Raw genomic sequence first — 20650 nt, forward strand, 5'->3', positions numbered from 1 at the left:
TAAAATAAGTAAATCTAGCCAATCATCATGAAACACACCTGTGATTCCAATATTCTAAAGGCTGAGGCAGGAAAGTCACAAGTTTAAACCCAACCTGGGCAACGTGGCAACTTAGCAAGACCCATCTCAAAATATAAAACAAGAAAAAGGCCTGGGAATATAGCTCAGTGCAAAGGTCCTGGGTTCAAGTCCTAGAACCAAGGGGGGGGGGCTGGAGGTTTAGCTTAGTGGCACAAGAACCTATTTGGCAAGTGCGAGGTCCTGAGCTTGATCCCCAATACCAAAAAAAGAAAGGCAATTCCATGTCATGAATGTGGTGATAGACATTTAAGTGAATTTCACATCAATGCTTAGCATGGTTGTACTTCTGTTACCTGTTACCTGTTACCTGTAGGAGCAGAAGTCTAGAATATCGTGTGTGTGATTAGTTAAAAAATATGGCTTCTGGCCTTTGTCATTTCACCCAGTTCTGACCTCCAAATAATTCATTTTAATAGCTTGCTTGGTCCTGGGATTCCTGAGTTTACTCCACATCTTCTGCTTGTAGCTATACTGGGTGTTTCACCCTTTAAAGCCACAGAGAGGAAGCCTCAGTTCCTTGTGTCTAAAATGGGGGTAAATAATACTGTCATAGCGCAAAGTCAGAGGAGGAATGGTTTGTTTAGCTCATAGTTTGTAGAGGTTTCTGTTCCTACTTGGCTGGCTCCAAAGCAGGGTGGCCCGGCAGACGGGCACGCAGAGGGGAAACGGTTTGTAGTGAGCAGAAGGCAGGAGAGCAGCAAATAGGGCAGAGGCCAGCGACAACAGCAGCCCTCTTTCTGTCCCTTTTATTCTATCCAGACTACCAACCCTTAGCGCAGGTAGCACTCACACCCAGAGCCGGAAGTTCTTAATCCCGGCATCTCACCACGAGTCAAACCAGCATCACGTCCCTAATCTCAGCATCACACACCCTAGATTTGGCCACTTCCAAAAGGCCTCACCTATCACACATGAGGCTTTGGGGGGACATCAGATAGAAGCCATAACAGGTATTAACCAACCAGGTTATGGAGTATTTAGCACAATGTGTGTATTTACTGAGCTGCTATCATCCTTAACACTCACCTGCACCTTTTTCTCCAGATCTTGACACTTTTTTTGGTAACAGAGACCGAATCCGTGCTAGGCAAGTGCTCTACCACTGAGCTATAGTCTCCAATCCCCACTCCCGTATTATTTTAAATTTTGCGACAGAGTTTCACTAAGTTGCCCAGGTTGGCCTCAAACTTAATATCCTCCTTCCTCAGCATCTTGAGTAGCTGGGTTTACAGGCAGGTAACACTGCACTTTATAAAAATTACATTACTAGCTGAGCGTGGTGGCACATGCTTGTAATCCCAGCACACTTGGGAGACAAGATCACCTCAAATTCAAAGCAGCCTGAACTACATATACAGATCCTGTCATGGAAATAAACAAATAAACTTAAAATATATCGTTGATTCATTTAACAGACATTTACTGAGCACCCCAATGTGTCAGGCACTGTGCTGGACAATGGAAAGAAAATAATAGGGGGGAAAAAGACACTTTTGTAGCTTCTGTACTAGTGAGGAAGACATTACACAAATAGCCACACAAAATGTAAAACTGCATCTGTCAAGGTAAATGAGACTGTCTCACACCCTCAGCCCAGCCTATCCCCCCGCTGAACGCCGCGGAGGATCTGGCCCTGCAGCAGGGAGCAGAATTCCCCAGCCCAGTCCTGCTTACTCTGATCCACAAAATCATGAGATACTATAAATGAGTCACTGTGTAAAGCCCCCAGCATAAAAATAATTACAATTGCAGTAATGACTAAAGCATTAAGAGAACATGAAGCAGAGGAAACAGACCCTTTCTTGATTTAGGGAACTAGAGTTAAAGCAGTTTCGATAGAAGAATGGAATGATTTGACTGGTCCCTGCCACCAAAGCCTTCCTCCAAGCCCAGGGAGGACGTTCATGATGCACCATCTGCAGAGAGACCAGGAGTTCTTTTCCTACTAAGTCCGTTTTGCTGAACAGCGCCCTCTGCTGGTTGGGTGCCCTTGCTCCAGCCACTCTGCCTCCTACCAAGGCAACCTTTAAAGGGGTCAGGATCTGGTGTTCTTTCATCAAATGTGTTCTGATCACCTTGGATCTGAGGCTACAGTCTGACTCACACACAGACTGTCCACCCTTGGTGGGAGGCAGGCAGGCGGTCGAACGTCCTGGCATCTCTGGGACTGTGGGGCAAACTGTAACTCTCACTTGATTAATAAGGAGCTGCAGCAAAGAGGGGAGATAAAACCTCGTTACCTTATTGATGATTTAAGATGAGATTCTGGGGCTCAGGGAAATAAACTCCCACGAAACGTTCTATTAGGCCCAGACTCCAAGCTCTCCATAACCACACCTTGCTCCTGGTCCTCTGAGTCCCTTTTGGCTTGGGAGTCTCCTCCTGGTTTCCCAGATGTGTCATTTTCATCCCTACCTCCTAAAGCCTTTCCTTCCAGTCTCCTCATCCATAAGATCCTCCAGCCTCCCTGACCCACTGTCCGGGTAGCCGTGAGACTGCACAGCGCTGCAGGCCCAGCTCTGGGAAGCCACGTTGTTGCACACCCTGAAGCATCCAGCGAGTGGCCTTCCGAGGGATCAGATCTCAGCTCTGCCCACCTCCTAGTCCAGTGCTACAAGGAGGGTGCTATTTTTTTCACCAGCACAATGTAGAGAGCAGCTCCTACCTAGCAGGGCTGTCTGAAATGCAAACGTTGGTTTAGAAGCACTTAGCAGGCAGTAAACATGGCATATTATATGTCTAAGTTGTCTAACATGTTCAGTGAGGTCACCTGCTTACAATACCACACTCAAAGCATCTCACCCAACCTTGGAGGTGCCGTAGAGATGTCACCTGGCCTATGTGAAGGCAGGGCTCCGTCAGGAGCTGCATAGTCACCTAAAGGCCAGGACATTTTCAGGAATCTTCACATTTTAATTTCTTTTATAAATCAGAAACAGCAAACTTCTAAGTTAAAAGGTTTTAATATATAGCATTTATACATTCTTTATACTTCATGTCATCAGGGATTTGCAAGGAAAAAAATTCAGTACTGGGCACATAATTTACAGAATTATTTTATAATGGTCACCCAAAGAGTCAAACTCAAAAGAAAGAGTGCTAGAAATCTGTCCACACACTAAGACTCCAAGAATCTAGCTGAGGGCCTGGATCACATGGCAATGTCCTGCATGAGTTCAGCAGAAGACCTAAAGCCCATGACAATGCCCTCACTGCTGTGACCCACATAGTCCTTGAGCTTCTTGGGGTGGAGGACCACAAGAGGATGAAAAATTAAAGAAGACAAAGCTGGGGTCACGTGGAGCCCTGATAGGAGGAAAGGACCTGCTCCACCAATGTGGCACATTTATTTAGACCCTCCAAAGAACAATGTCAATTTCAACCCCACTGACCAATAGCTTGTTTTCCTGGTTGGCCTGGGCCCCTTGCCTTCTTGGTGCTGGAACAGCTTGTTTATGTGGCTTGTTTTGAGCTCTTTGTGTTTTCAGGGCTGGTGTTGGTTTAACCTCATACGTGTGATCAATCTCCAGCTTCAAAGGCTCCTTACACCCCATGAGTCTAACTGGAGGCCTGCAGCCCATGACAATGTCTCATGCAATCTGTTTCATGGATCTGTGCTGGGAAGGCCCAAAGGCCAGTGGTGAAAGCTAGAAGTCTGTGCCAGCAGGAGGAAGGATCTGAGTGGGTAAGTTGAGGGATCTGCACTGGAGCTCAGAAGCAACGCTCAAAATAAGGACCAGGGCTCTCCTGAAAATTACCACAGCTCCTCAGCGACAGGGAGGTCCTGAGCTTCACCAATAATGAGAACAGCTGAGTTCATATCAGAAAGCCTGAGTGGTAAGCTTCTCCTAGAGACTGATCAGCACATGTCTTCCCCTCCAGAGCAGGAACCAATAGAGACCAGAGCTCTCCCAAAGTGAACCGCAGCCATTCTCAGTGGCAAGGTCCCAAGCTCCTTGATGATGATAACAGCCAAGTTCACATCAAGAAAAAAGCTCGACAAGCTCCTCCAGGTGAACTGACACCATGCAGAACCAACAACAACACCTCTTCTTCTCCAGTTCTCCTTCTTATGCCTGGCCTATTACACTCATCATCACACTGATTCAGTTCAGCTGGTGGTTGACCACCAGCTGTCAATGTACCACAATACCATTACATTTATAAAATGAAATTTAAAGACCAAGTGATTTTCTTTTTGTTTTTTGAGACAGTCTTGCTGTAGTTCAGGCTGGCCTTGAACTCACTCTGTGGCCCAGGCTGGCCTCAACCCCACAGTGATCCTCCTGCCTCCGCCTGTTGAGTACTGGGACTACAGGTGTGTGCCACCATATCTGTCCCCAAATGATTTCGGACAAAGGCAGCAAATCAAGGGGGAAAGAACATTCTGTTCAACAAATAGTGCTGGCAAAATTAAATCCATATGTACAAAGAATAGAGTTGGGTCTTTATCTAACACTACATGCAAAATTAATTTGGAACGGGGCTGGAGGTAGAGCTCAGTGGTAGATCATGTGCTTAGCATGCAAGGTCTTGGGTTCCATTCCCAGCAACAAAAAAAGAAAAAAGAAAAATTAACTCAAATGAATCAAAGACCTAAATGTAAGACCCAGAACTATAAAATTATCAGAAGAAAAACATGAAGCAAAAAAAAAAAACATAAAGCAAAATCTTCATGACATGGGATTTGACAGTGTCTTCTTGCATATGACACCAAAAGTGTAGTCAATAAAAGAAAAAAATAAGATCAGCATGGTGGTGCCTGCCTATAATCTCAGCACTCTAAGAGGCTGAGGCAGGAAGTCCACTATGAGTTTGAGGCCAGTCTGGAATACATAGTGAAATTCTGTCTCAAAGGTGTGGCAGGCACTGAGGAGGTCCCTCATTGTGAAGGTCCTGAGTTCAATTGCCAGGACCACAAAAAGAAAAAAAAGTGGGGGAGGATTTCCAGGGACTGAAGGAAAAGGAGAATGGGAAGTTATTGTTTAACTCATTAATGCGTACAATTTCAAACGGTGATGATGGCTGCATAATAATATGTATGTACTTAATATCTCTGAGCCAGGTGTGGTGGCTCATGCCTGTAATGCCAGTACTCAGGAGGCTGAGGCAGGAGGAATATTGCAAATTCGAGACCAGCCTGGGCTACAAAGTGAGCTCAAGGCCAGGCTGAACTGCATAGTGAGACCCTGTCTCCAAAAAAAGACCAAAAAAAACTCAGCTATACACTTAAAATAGGTAGGACAATAAATTCTATATTATTTATTTTATCGCAATTTATACAAAGCATGCCAGGCATGGTAGCACATATCTATAACTTGGAGACTGTGCAGGCGGATTGAAAGTTCAAGAGCAGCCTGTGCTTTATAGTGAGACCTCAAGAAAGAGAGGTAGGAAGGGAGGAGGAAGATAAAAAGAAAATGTGAGGGATCTGAATAAAGATTGTCAGCGAAACACATATATGATTTTATTTTAAACAATCTGTCTAGAAGAATGGGACCACAGAGGCAAAAATGTCTGAGGCCCACGAAAATCATAATGCAGCCCTGATAAAGAACGCTCTTTGCCATTCAAAAGAAAGGGGATGCCAAAGAGAAAAAAAGATAAAGAAAAAAGAAAAGAAACCTCTCAGTAGATGGGTATGGGGTGCCCCCTCTAACCCCTGACATCCTTCTGTTCCAGAAAGTCCTTCTGCCCTGGGAGAGCAGGGATCTTTTCAGGGTGAATGCTTCAGACTGTGTTTCCTCCTCTATCAGAACCTGTGCGTAAAGGGGGTTGTCATGCTCCCTAATGGCCAAAAGAGGGCGCAGCGACTCAACCCTAAAAGTGGACCGGCCGAGGCGGGGAGCACCGGCCTAGCAGCTCAGGGAACCGCAGCTTCTCTGGAGCTTGCCAGAGAGGCAGCCTTGGACCTTCCCCACAGCCTCTGCTGCAGAATTTCCGTGTTAAGAAGATCCCACGGTAGCATACATACACTTTACAGTCTGAGAAACACTTGAAAGTGTCTAGGCCTGGAAAGGAAGCCTCTTCCTCCAGGGACAGGAGAGACGAGCTGGCCCAGGGCCTTGCACCCGCACTGGATCTGCGCACCAAGCAGCCAGGGGGCTAAAATTAAAGCCACTGCTGGGCGTCGAAGCGTTTTACCGGTCAAGAATGCACTGTCTTGTTCTGTTTCCATGAATGCTTACTGAGTGCCTACTGTGTGTTGGGCATAGGAAGCAAAATCGAGCAAAACCAGACCCAATGCCCAGGAAGCACCCCCAGGCCAGGTAATGCACAAGCACCTCAGACTACAGCCCTTGAGCTCGCTGTGCAAGTGCCCAGAGGCCCTGGGAGAGCAGCAGAGGAGGCCGGCAAGGGCGCTGGTTCACCCAGGAGGGCTGGGGAGGCCTGTCCAGGGCAGGAGCTCTGACCCTGAGAGTCTGGGTATGCCTGGGAGTGAGCCAGAGGTAGGGAGTGGCAGGGAACAGAATGTACAAAGGTCACAGGGCAGGGAGGAACACGGCACACTCAAGGAAGAAGCCGGGGTGAAAGGAGGCCCAGAGAAAGGCAGGAAGCAGCAGGGGAGAAGAAGCATACACAGGAGTGGCCTCCGGGTCCCAAGGGGACTCCTGCTGCCGAGTTCTGCTGCCCAGGGTCCCTGCTCTCTGAGACCGCTGCAGGCATCCTCCCTCTGCCCACTGAGTTCTCCTGTCCCTTAGATCCTCCCCTTGCTCTGTCACGCGGCCTTTCCCTTCCCCATGGTGGTCCTGCCCGCCACCACCTCCCCAGCATCTTCCCCATCCACCATTCAAACCCACTGGGATCGTGTCCCAGATGGCCCTGGCAATGACTCCATCTGTGGGACAGAACAACCTCTCCCCATCTCCCTCTGAAAACAAGACAAGCTGTAAATCAGACACCATGTGCTGGGCCAAGCGCCCCTTCACACAGCGCTTACACCCAGTCCTCTGAGCAGCTGCGTTAGGTGGCTGCTGTCCGTCCAGTTTTACATTGAGAGTACCTCATCACCTCAGATGACACAGCAAGCAACTGGTTGGTTGATATGGGTGCAGTGTTGCTTACCTGAAATGCCTAGAACCAGATTTTGGATTTTTAAATATTTGCAGATGCATAATGAGTTGTCGGGGATGGGGCCCAAGTCCAAACACAAAATTCATTTTGGCTTCATGTCCATACACAGTCTGAAGATATTGTATACAATATTTTCGCTGCACCTGCATTTTGACTCTAACCTTGTCACAAAGTCAGGCACGGAATTTTCCACTAATAGCAACAAGTCAGTGCTCAGAAAGTTGCAGATTGGCAGGTGTGGTGGGATTACATCTGTAATCCCAACTACTTAGGAGGCTGAGGCAGGAGGATTGTGAGTTCCAGGCCAGCCTGGGTAATTTGGCGAAACCCTGTCACAAAAACTTTTTTTTTTTTAAGAAAAGGACTAGGGATGTAGATCCATGGTAGAATGCTTGCCTACCATATGCAAAGCCCCAGGTTTAATCTCCCCCTCCAAAACAAGTTGCAGATTTTGAAGCATTTCAGATCTTCAGATTGGAATTCTTGGCATGCACCGCCCTCCTGCTTGACAAGAGGAACTGCACATCCTACTATTTATCACTCTGTGACACTCCACAGCTACATTTCAAAAGCCTCAGGAATGAGCCATCCCTTTGGCTCACCCCCGAAAAAGTAACCTTGGGTGTGTACAAAAATGTAGCTGCAGAGGCACTACAGCTGAGAATTCATAAAGCCAAGCGTTTACAAACCCACAGGTCCAAACACTGTATGGCTGCTTACATTGTGGGGTTTTTTTAACTAGAAACTTTATGCGATCATGTAAGGAAATACTTGGTGCCCATTATCTACTGTGTTAAAACAGAAGGCACACATTTGTAATCCCAGCTACTCAGAGGCTGTGAGGCAAGAGAATCACATGTTCAAGACCAGCCTGGGCAGCTTAACAACACTCTATCTCAAAAGAAAATGTTTTAAAAGGCTGAGGATGCAGTTCATCACTAGTGTTTGCCTAGCGGGTACAAGCCTTTGAGATTAACGTCAAGTTCTACAAAACAAACAAAAATAGAAACAGTATTAGGACATGTCCCATTGCAAAACTATAGTATATTAACTGAAGTGTATGTTGGCAGTGGTTATTCTTGTGATGGGATTTCAATCAATTGTTATTTTCTCTATTTTTTTATTACATGAATTTTCAAAGGTGTTTACCAGGAACATCTATTTCTTTGGGAAATAAAAAGCCAAAAAAAAAAAAAAAAAAAAAAAAACGGGTGGGGTGGGGTTTTTATCTCCCCATTTATTATGTTCTATTTTCTATTTTAAAACAAACAAACATACCGCTCTCCTGAGAACATTTTAAAAATATTTTTACTCATTACAAAAGCAATATGTGTGCTTGCCAGAAACAAAAATCAGAAAGTACAGACAAGCAAAAAGAGCACACGCTCCCTCCTCCTCAGGGACAGCCAATAGTCCATCTTTCGTGACTCTTCATAAATTGGAGGGGGGTTTGTTGTTTTGGGTTTTGTTTGTGTTGCTGCAGTGTGTGTGTGTGTGTGTGTACGTGGGTGCACGTGCATGTGTGTGTGTGTGGTGCTGGTAGTCAAACCACCAGCCCAGCTGTGGTTGTTTGTTTGTTTGGTTTTGTTGTTCTTGTTGGTACCAGGGATCAAACTAACAACTCAAGCTTGCCAGGCAGGTGCTTACACCACTAAGCCAAATCTCTCCTGCCCGTGTGTTTGTTTTTAAGATAGTTTCTACTGTCAAGCTCCTCTCTGGGAGCTGCTCCTCCCCTCCATTGATTGACAGAGTTTAGAAGGAGGCTTACAGAAACCTCTGTGATACCCAAACAGTTCTGAAGACAGGTTTGTCAGGGCCTCAGACTGTTTGGGATCCCCAATAGCGACTTACTTAGTGATCAGGCCCCTGTCCCTGGCCTGTTTGGAAACACAAAACTCATGTGTCACAGGGGACAAGAGCTGTCAAGTATGAAGACCTTCAGTGTGATTCCCAACACATCTGGGATGGCAATACCTCATTGTTTTCTGTATTTTGTTTTTTGTTTTTTGTGGTACGAGGAATTGAACTCAAGGCCTTATACTTGACAGGCCGATGCTGGGCCACTGAGCTATATCCCTGGCCCACACTGTCTGACTTTTGAAATCCTGCCTCCCTCTCAAAAATCACTCAAAGAAATAGGTACAGCCTTTGCATATGGCACTTAGTACTGTTTCACACATTAAGATTCATGTGGCTCTCATAACGATCCTTTCCACTATCTGATGGATGACTGCTACCCATCAGCCTGGGGTGCCCTCCATCAGGGTTAGGAACAGCAGCTTGGAGGAGCTATATGGGCAAGTTCTGCCCATGCCAGGCTTGGGAGTCCACCTGCAGGGGCAGGATACCCTGCATGGTTTCCATGCCCCACAACACACACGTACACATGCATCAACAGCAGGTTTCCAAGGTATTTCCACCCAGCACACACCCTCTCCTGCTAAAACCCTTCTGGCATCCAGCCCCATCCAGCCTCAACAAAACTCCAGAGCAGACTGTTCCTAGAGCTGCCATGTGAGTCAAATCATTCCTGGTTGCTTGAGATACTGTGATAGCTACCCAGGGCCCACCTCTGCCTGAAGCTCTGCATGGCTAGTCTCATCACTGTTCAATAGGTTCAGTGTTTCTCAAGATTTGGAAACTCCTTGTCTCTTTTCTCTGGGGCTCTTCTTACCAGTAATAATAACTGTAGTTTCTGTGGAATGTGCTCCTTAAGTATTTTACAAATATATAACATTCACAATAGTCTTTGGAGACAAGCAATTGTCTCGACTTCACAGAAGGGAAAAGGAGGACCCAGGAAGGTCACAGAACTGCCGACGAAACAGGAAGCAACCCAGATCTACCCGACCCCTAAAGCTTATGCTTCACCCCAAAAGATGGTCCAGAAGGGAACCCAGAGTTCATCATTTCTACATTCCATGCACGAGACAGTTAAGCTGAAAAAATTCCACTTATAAACAGGTATATAGTACCATGTACCAGGCACTGTTCTAACTCATTACAAATGGCAGCTCAGCTCCAAATTGTAACACTATGAGGTGGCCTCTTATTTGTACAGAGGAGAAACTGAAGCACAGAGAAGAGAATAAACCTGCCCAAGGCCACACAGCAAGTAACGGAGTCTGCACCTGAAGCCAACTCTTCAGCCCGTCTTCCTCTCCTAATTCTCACCCTTCCATCTCCCTCAGTCTAGGAGTCCGCTTCAAGCTCCAGACTTCCTCATCCCACTCTGGGTGGTGTTGGTGTGCTCTTGTGAAACAACTTATTGTGCAAGGCCACATTTTGATTAGATCACTATCTAGATTCCCCCAAAGAACTAAGAGTTCCAGAAGCTTTAGCTAAGCAAAGCTTTAGGTTGTTTCTGTGAAAATTAGTCAACTAACAAACAAGAATGTATTGAGAGCCATTTTTGTCCCCAGCCCTGTGCTAGGCACCGTGGGGTTTAGGAACACAAAGGACAAGACTTTGCCCCCACCCTAAGGAAACAACTTTTTTGTAAAGTATATTATCTCACCCTGTGTGCTGGCTCTCATACGGCCATATTTCAGGGCATCTATAGCACACTTCTTTTGAAGGAAGCATGAAATAGGCTTTGAAAGGTGGGGTAGGTTTGAATATAAAGCAATCCTGACAAGAGAAACAACAGAATTGTTTTTCTGCATTCACTTCGACCAGATCCTCAGAAATAAACCAGAGAGAAAAAACTAGAGAAGTTCGTGTGTTTTATTTTGGTTTGCATTCTAGCTGCCAGGTTTTGCCCTTACCATCAGAGCGAACAAGGAAAACCTCTTCCTCAAGCCCAGCGGGCAGTGAAGATGCTTCTGGAATTGAGGGAGCGTGCTCTACCTACAATGACCAGCAGGGGGCAGAGCTCTTTTCTCCGGTTACAGCTCCAAGTAGCACCCGAGCTGTCTGTGAAGGGTGGCAGGCCCTCCTGGAAGCCAGTGGATCTGCCTAGAGGGTAGCTGGCCGGTACTCAGTGTGAGCCGCACGCATCATTGGCCTGGATGTCAGAGGAGAATGTGAGAGGAGGTTGGGTAAGGCTGAAAAGGAAGAGGGACACGTGAAGGAGGCATCTTCACCAGCACCCCCATGTACTATGCAAAATCTTTCCGCAAAGCAGAACAAGGTTTGGTTTCCAGGGGCCCAAGCTGCTGGTCAGCCTCCTGCTGGGCTGAGAAAAGTTTAATGCACGGTGCAATATCTGTGAAGAGTGACCAACTGCTAGTTTAAGGCTGGTTTCAGAACAACCAATTGTGGTTTGGTTGTCTCTAGATCAAGACAGCCAGTCCTGTAATGGTAAGGAGGCACACTTAAGTGGCTTTGGGGAAGACACACCCCTTAGCACCACCCCAACCCTGGTGCCATGCGGCGGCGTTGCATATGACAGCAGAAATGTGAATGGCATCCTTCAGGTCCCCTGAAGCCACTGTGCAGCTTAACTGTACACAGGACCAGCTGGGCCAGGCCTAAGGGTCCTGCAGTCACAGGCGCAGAGTCAGTTAGAAGCCCCTAAGATGGAACAAAATCTGACTTTTAGTTGTTGCAAGCTAGCTACATAAGTTTGAATGGGTAAACCAAGTCGTTGAGCCTTAGTTTCCTGATTTGTGAGATATGCAGGTTAAATTAGATACTGACCTTTGATGTGCCCTACAGCTCTGAAATTCGGGAAAACACCCATTCCTCTGGCCAGAGGAGATGAGGAACTGGGGGATGCGGAAGGGACTGCCAGGAGTCCTGCCGAATCAGCCCCGTGCACCTCCTCCCCCTGCAAGCGGCTGCCGGGCAGAGGCCACTGCGGCACTGCCCGCCTCGCCCCCACCTTCGTGGCCCAGCGGAACACACCCACGGCTCGGCTCCTCAGAGATTTCTGGAATCTCACTGGATCCCTCCCAGGAATGTTTATTGCCCTTTACATCTGCAGATCGCTTTGCATCAGCAACCCGCGTGGTAATAACCATCCCAACAGTCCCTCCGCCTTGCAGAGGCATTGCGGGGTTCTGGCTTTAGGAAGGTGAAACCTGCCAAGGATCCAGTATCCAGTAGCCAGTTAACTAAAGTTAATTAAGTGTCCAGGAAGCAAAGAGACACGAATCCAGTTAATGCAGAGATCAGGACCAGAGGGGCTGTCACGGAACTTCGTCTTTATACAGTCAGAGGAGGGGGGCAGTCAGAGAACCAGGAAACCCTTCCCTGGGGACCAGGCCACAGGGCTGCATCACCAGGCCTGGAAGAGGGAAATGGCCTTCTCAAGGTCATTTATCCTCCAGCGGGCAGCAGTGACCCCACAACCCCAGTCTTGAAAGCTTTCCACTGCACCATGGAGAGAATTTTAAATTCAAACCTATAAAACACAAAATCACCGAGGGAGGGCTGTTTCCGTGATTTCCGGGCACAAAGAGAGAAAATCGTGATCCCAGATCACCCACCCGGAAAACGACGCAGCCCAGTCTGGACTGTAGCCTGGAGAGGCAGAGCCCCAAAACAGAAGCGACCTGCGCGCGTCCTCTGCGCCCCCGCGCCGCCCCGCCCCGCCTCCGCCGGGCGAGGGAGAAAGGGGCGGGGGCGCGGCAGAGTCCCGGCCGGCGCTCGGAGGGGGCGGGGCGCGGGGAGAGGCCCGCTCCCCCTCCCTCCCGGCCCGCGACGCCGCGGCTGCGCCAAATATGGGCAGAGCGGAAGCGGCGGGCAGACGTCACGGCGCCGGGTGGGGGCCGCTGACGGGAGGCGCTGACGGCGCCTGCGTGTCACCATGGAAACCAAACAGTAAATAGAGGACCCGAGGGCTCCTGACACTGCCTGCCCCAGCGACCTGCCCTGGAGCAAAGGACCGGAAGCTGGGAAGGGCCGGGAGAAACCTTGGGCTGGTAGAAGGAGGGGGCAGGGAAAGGTGCGGAGGGAGAGTTGGGGACGTCGAGAGTGCACCCTAAAAGTTCCTTTCGGGGGCCCCTGGGAAGCCGGCTCCCCCCAATGCCTCAGAGGTAGCAGGGAGGAGCCAAGAATGGCAGGGAGCCCTCCTGTCTTTCAGAGGGCTGTGGATCATCGACCCACAAGGTTGTTGGGGAAATCGGTTTTGCTCGCGTTTTTCTTACCAGTGCTAAGAATGCAGGCGTTGGAGACACGCTTCCCGGCCGGCCGGGGCTCAAGATTTCAGCGCTGCCACTCCAGTTGAATGATATGGAGCAAATCACAATCATTCTGCTCCCCCCACCCAAAAAGTGTCACTGTCTATAAAATAAAAATAGTAGCAGGATCTACCTTAGAGTAACATAGAGAACTTCTTAAAAGAAAAATAATACATATACAGCTTGAAAGAGTGTTTAGCTAATATCAGTAGTCAACCACTAAACTACAGTACTGATGCAGTGTTTTGTTTTCTCAATTATCCTTTCGATGTTTTTTGTTTTTGTTTCGTGGATATGCATTTTGGGCTCACCTTGAGCTCACTTTGTAGCCCAGGCAGGCCTCAAACTCTCAACCGTCGTCCTGCCTCAGCCTCCCAAGTGCTGTGAGCCACTACACCTATTTTAGATGTTTTGTTTTTGAGATATGGCCTCACTGTGTAATTCTGGCCAGGCTTGAGCTCATTATGTAATCTAGGTTGAATTCATAGTGATCCTCCTGCCTCAGATTCCCAAATGCTGGAATTATAGGTTTGTGTATCATACCCAGTTTTGTCCTTTAGTGTGTTTTTTAATATACATAGTGATAATACTGATAGGGAATTTGTATTTGTATACCTATGCATGGTACATCTTGCTTCTGTTTTTCCCATTTTCTTCCCCTCCCTCCCCTCTCTTTGGGGCTTCTTTCCCCTCTTTATTTACAAATGGAAACAAGTTTTTTTGTTGTTTTAGACAAGGTCTGGCTATGTAGTTCAGACTGTCCTTGAACTCACTATGTAGCCTAGCCTGACCTAAACTCAGAGTGTTCCTCCTGCCTCAGCCTACCAGTGGTAAGATTACAGGCATGTGCCATCACACCTGTCCTGCCCTTTAGTTTTGTGTGCAGTGGGTGGGAGTGCTGGGAATTGAACCCAGGGCCTTGTGTATGCTAAGCAGGCAATTCGCCTGCTGAGCTATCTACCCAGGCCCCTGTCCTTTCATTTTAAAATAAACAGTTCTCCCAGAGTAGAGGTGTGCACCATGTAATCCCAGCACTTGGGAGGCCGAGGCAGGATGATTGTAGCGAGTTCGAGGACAGCCTGGACTACTTATCAAGACCCTAGATCAAAAAAACAATGATAATATAAATTAACGATTTTAAAAGAATTTTCTAGGGGCTGAGGATTTAGCTCAGCGGCATAAGCACCTGCCTTGCAAGCAAGTGGTCGTGAGTTCGATCCCTGATACCGATTAAAAAAAAAAAAAAAAAACCTAAAAAAAAAAAAAGAATTTTCCATTTTAAAGATCATATTTAAGTCTAGCAAAATTCTCATGTATTAAGTAAAAAGTGCATCTACCAAATAACATGACAAAACATTACACTGCTTTCCAGGTTTAAAAATGTTAGGGGCTAGGGATACAGCTTAGTGGCACAGTGCCTGCCTGGCAAGCAAAAAGTCCTGAGTTTGATTCCTGGTGCCATAAAAATAATAATAAAAATGTTAAATACAAACACTCCAAGTGATAAAGTAACAGAACTGTCAAAGTAATGAACATTCAGTTTCTTTGTCTTCACAATCACTGTTATCATCTCAGTTCACTGCAGATCTGCTCAAACTGATAGATGTATTCTGTGCTTCAGTAGGGTTCAGAGATACCCTTGCATACACAGAACAGTACCAGATTCTTCTTCAAATGAAGGCACAATGCTGAGTCTGTATGTTGGGGGCAAACTATTAGAATAACGAGTTTGCTTCCATGCCAAATACAATGCTTATTAAAAGGTAACTTTTTAAGTGAAGCTTACATTCACTTATTCAAACTCATGTCAAGCGAAACAACTGTTCAGAATTTAAGAATTTTTTTTCAGGAAGGTGTATTTTGTCACAACATCTAGAATGTCCATCTCCTGCTGTTCATAAAACATCAAACCAACTTTAGTTGATTTTATAATTATTTATAAATTCTAAGCAGAAGCCGGGTGTGGTGGCTCACACCTGTAATCCCAGCACTCGGGAGACTGAGGTAGGAGTTCGAGACCAGCCTGGGCTACAAAGTGAGCTCAAGGCCTGCCTGAACTGCGTAGCAAGACCCCATCTCAAAAATAAATAATAAATAAATTCTAAGCAGGTAATGTGACCCTCGTGGATGACAGACCCTGGAGTCATCCCCAGTAATTCCTGCTTTCTGATGTATTTGTGTGATTCCCTCCCTCTAAGTAAAAGGGCTTCTGAGCAGTAGAAAATACGAAGGTGATAGACGGGGGCACTCCGTTATTACATCACAGCAGACATAAGCATCATCTTGGTAGTCAATAGAGAGGTTCTCCTTCACTGGCTCAGTGAAGTGAGCTGCTCTGTAGAGGAAGCTCTCATGGTAGCCCCTGGAACTGAAAGTGGCCTCTGGTCACCCAGCAAAAACCCAGAGTCCATTTCTTACTAATCCGCAAGGAAATGAAGTTTGGTAACAACCTGAAGGAGCCTGGAAGCAAGCCAACTCCTCACCATTCAAACGCCTGGCTGAGACTGGGAGCTTGGCATGATACCTGGCTTGCAGTCAAGGTCAGGAGACCATGTTCTGTTCAGAAGAGGTATGGAACTTGCCAGCTGAGCAAGTGACTGGACCTGGATTCCTGATCTGTAGAAACTGAGAAAATAGATGTGTGTTGTTTTAACCTGATTATGGTCATCGGTTACCCACCCTACCTACCTGCACCTGGGACAGTTGCTTCCACCTCACCATGCTTGGTTCCCCACTGTAGCACTGCATGCACTGTTAGGCCTTGTGATACAGTGAGAGGATGCCAGGAATGTCAACCACAGAGTATAACCAGTGTTGCTTCCAAGCGCACCTCTGACTGATGTGGTATAGACCCCTTCATGCATTTGCATAGCAATGGTACAGTGTCATCGGGTTTTGAAATAGAGAGCTTTGAGCCTTTTGAACTCCACTCCTTATAGGGCATAGGAAATAATCTCAGAGGGATTAAACTGTGTAAATACTTCAATAGGGGCAGTTTTTGATTGCTTATTTTTTCAGTACCATGAATGAGCCCTCCCCAGGCTTTTATTGGTTGTTTTTGTTTTTGTTTTTGAGACACAGTCTTGAAAAATTGCCCAGGCTAGGCTCAAAGTTTCAATCCCCCTGCCTCGGCCCTGTGGAGTGCTGAGTTTAGAGGTGTGTGCTACCGTACCTGGTTTAGGGGCAACTTTTAACTTTCTAACCATGTAGTTCTGCACTTTGGGCTTAAGATCACAAAGACGTAGATTCAAATCACCAGCCTGCTACTTACCAGTGATGTAACCTTGGTAAACTTATTTAATCTTTTCTAAGTTATTTCCTTCATCTGCAAAATGAAAGTACTAATAATATCTCCCTCCCAAAGGTCTAAATGAGGACATCCACTGGACAGGTGTTCCCATTGTGTGCCAATTGCTGGAAGTACAATGATTAGCAGGCAGGAGATCTCTGATTTAGCACCGCCTGACAAGTGCACAGTGCAGCCTGACACACAGCAGGCCTGTGTGAGATGTGAGCCATTGTCAGTGTTTTATCCCAGGGCTCCAGGTTCCACCCCAACCGTATGCCCCCAGATAAAACCTATATATTCATACCATAGAGCATCTATTAAACAATTCCAATATTCTGTCCCCCACTTGGGAATCCCACAGGCATTGCAAACTCAACATTTCCAACATGGGTCTTTCCTCTGTATCCCCCAAACTGCGCTCCTTCCTGTCATCAGAAAGTCATTGGTGGCAGCCCAAACCTCTCATGTGACAGGCTTGATAAAGCAGGGCATGAGCTTAGATTCCTTTCTCCCTCACCTCCCACATGTACTCAATCACCACGTCCCGGCAGTCGTACCCCCTAATTACCTCTTGTTCCATCTCCATTCTCACCACCACTGCCTTGGTTCAATCTTCAAGCAACTGAGCTCTGTAAATAGCAGGTTCTTGGTGATCCGGCCACAGTTACCCCATCCTGACCTGTCTCCAGACTCCTCCATTTCGATGCTGCAATACTGCTGTAAATGAAATCAAATGTACTTACATGGTGTTCTGTAATTTATATCTCCACTCTGCCTTCCCCTGTGCCCCAAACCCCAGTCTTTATAGTCTAGAAAACTGAAAGTGTTTTATGAGCCCGTGCCTTTACAGTGCTACACCTCTGCCTAGAATCTCCCCACCCCACCGCTTGCTCATTAAACCCCATCCACTTTCAAAACCCAGCTCAGAAGTCACCTCGGAGACTCCCCAAAATGGAGTTCATCCTCCTGCCTGGTGCTGACTTCCACTGCTATATTGTATTAGAATGTATGTGTGCATGTGTCTTTCTCCCTTACTAAACCAGAAACTATTTGAAAATAAAGACTGTCTTCCTCACATCTGAATCCAATATATGATGCACAGTAGACACCAATAAACTTTTTATTGTATGAAATGAAGTCCATACTTGCTCCCCCAACTCCTACTTCCCTAAATTATAAAGATAATAACAGCTAACCCTTCCATCGTACATCGGCAGGCCCACGAACAAAATCAACAGCGTATGCACACTCATTAACTTAATGCACAGCGGTCCTGAGAAGTGAGCACGATCATCATCTCCATTTTACAGGTAGAGAAAGTAAGGAATAATATGGTTAATTGGTCCAAGATCAAAGAGCCAGAACTTAAAATTGATATATGATCTGAACCACTCTGCCATATTATGTCTAATTCTTCAAATCCACACTAATTTATCCTAGTTTGGTGAATTTATTTGTGATGATGGTCTCATGATTGACTAAAAAACTTGAAAAAGAAACATTGTTCCTGTAGATCTGACCGTAATTTTTCCCCCAAAATAAACTTGGCAGCAGGTGAGGCCTGGGACATTTACTTTTCGGAGAAGGTGTTGCCTTTACTCCAGACCCTTTTAACAGAGCCTTTTTTCACATGGCCCTGCTTCAAATGTTTGCTTATTTATGGTGCTGAGAGTGGAACCCAAGGCCTCCATCATGCCAGACAAGTGCTCTACTACTGAACTACATCCCCAGAAACTGCTTTTAATGCAACCTGCAATTAAACCCTGTGAGTTCTCAAACCTCCTAATCACCTGATTGAACCAGACCAAGACACCATGAACTAAAAGTTAAAAGAGCATATTAGTTAAGTAACATTGGTAGTCATAAGGCCAGGAACACTTTGGGACAATAACCAAAACTTTTTCTGGTCCTTGTCCTCTTGAACAATGGAATAATGTTTCCTAGACAAAGGAAAAGTGGCTTAGTTTAGTCTATAAGAAGGAGAGAGTGGAACCACAGGATGAATTGTGTTACAACTAACCTGATCAAGACAGAAAAGGTTGCTGCTTTCATAAAACTTACAGTTCAGTAGGGTGGGGCAGAAAATTATACAGAGAAAAGGAAAATATAGCTTGGATGTTATAAAGAGTGACATTGGCTGTGAAAAATAAGCCAGACAGGGGAGAGGGAGTGTGGATAGAAGTTACTGTAGACAGAAGGACCAGGGAAGAGACATCCTTTGAGCAGAGTCTTGAACAACAGGAAAGAATCAATCTGAGTCAAAAGAAAGAAAAAAATCAATCTGGGAAAGGGCCCCAGGCAGGTGCAAATGCCCTGCTGCGGGAACAGGTGCTACGTGTGTTGGGATCGAGAGAGTCCTGAAAGCAGGGTACTTGTCAGAAAGAAAGACTTGCAGTTGGAGAGGAATCAAGAGTCAACTCATGTTAATGCACAATGGCATGACTCAAAGCACTGCTATTCAGCATGTACAGTGCAGAGGGATAAATTCCTATCTCAAGGATTTTTTGAAGAATATGGTTAGTCTAGGTTTGGAAAAAGCCTCACAAGTAGTTTAAAGGTTGCTTTGCTTTTTATTTATTTATGTTTTCTTTGAAAAGCACTGAAACTCCAGACAATTTCCTTAATCGCCTGAGAAATTTTACTATGTTTTAGTCTCTTCTTTGTCCATTAATTAAAGATCGCATAATTGATTTACTTTCACTCACACATGAGAATTGCTGTTGATACAAAATCACTGTTATTAGAACAAATTGTTAAGTGCTACCCTTTCATTTTGATAATTGCACAAGACGAAGTGACATGCAAAGATGATGCAGAATATATAATCCACTGCTCTACAGAGATAAATATTTGGGTTTCCTACATTTTTTTCTCCACCTAAAATTAATTTTGACCCTGGAACATAGAGACAGTGCCTTTACTTTGGAGCTGAATTGACAGAGGTTATCTGGGGAGGAAGTGCAGGAATTCCAGGAACCAAGGATAGAAGGGAGTGGAAGGGAAAGGGTGTGTTTGCAACCAGACATTAAACATGTGAAATCCCCTTTGCTTAATGTCCTAACAGGTCCTCTAATAGAAGTTACAGAATATGAAAGGCATGTATTTTTTCTGTGGGAAATAAGGTAGAATTTATTCATTTACCCACTGAGCAAAATATTCATTAACAAAAGCATTATATACCCAGGTTCTGAGCCAGGTCTGGTGATCCTCCAGTGAACTAAACTGGACATTTCCATAAGGAGGTGACCCCTGCTCCTGGCCCCTTCCACTCTAGATGTATGTCTCAGATTGGTGCTAATGGTAATGTCCTGGCATAGTTGTTTCTTTGAGACTAATGTAAAGCCATGCCTTAGAGTAGGAACTAAAGTCTTCCAGTGTCAGTCATCCATGGAGTCATTGCACTAAGTCAGGAAAGAATTTGGAAAGAGTACTTCAAAAAGGAATTCTCTCTGTCCCTCTCTGGACAAGATAGCACTATACAGTTCAGGCTGGCCTCAGATTCACTAGGTAGCCAAGTTCAGACCACCAGCCTTAAACTCATGACCATCCTCCTGCCTCAGTTTCTCAAGTGTTGAGGTTACAGGCATGCACCACCAACCTGGCTCTTTTCTTCTCTTGAGGCCATAAAAGTGGTCATCTGGGGGCTTATTGGAGTATTAGTCCTGCGGAACCCTATGACTTTTTCTTTCCTTTTTGGTACCCACAATCAAACTCACGACCTTGTACTTTGCCAAGCAGGCACTGATGCCACTGGGCTACATCCCCAGCCCACCCTCTGACTTCTGAGAAGAGTCCCTCTTCTCAGAGCGCCCCCTCCCTCACACTGGAGATCAAACGCAGGGCCCCAGCATGCTACACCAGCACCCTACCACTAAAATATATCCTCAGCCCTTTTCATCTTTAAGATAGGGTCTTGATGAATTGCACAGGCTGGCTAAAACCCATTAGTCCACATCAGCCTTTCTCACAGCTGGGGTTATAGGCATAGGCCTGCACACCTAGCATTCGTACAGTTTTAGTGCAGTTTTGCTGATGCAACAACCAGGATATAAGTAGAGAAGGGCCTGTCTTGGAGCTGTCA

Source organism: Cavia porcellus, unplaced genomic scaffold (assembly GCF_034190915.1).
Source record: "Cavia porcellus strain 051 isolate PalLab524CR breed Dunkin Hartley unplaced genomic scaffold, mCavPor4.1 scaffold_31, whole genome shotgun sequence".
NCBI classification, from domain to species: Eukaryota; Metazoa; Chordata; class Mammalia; order Rodentia; family Caviidae; genus Cavia; species Cavia porcellus.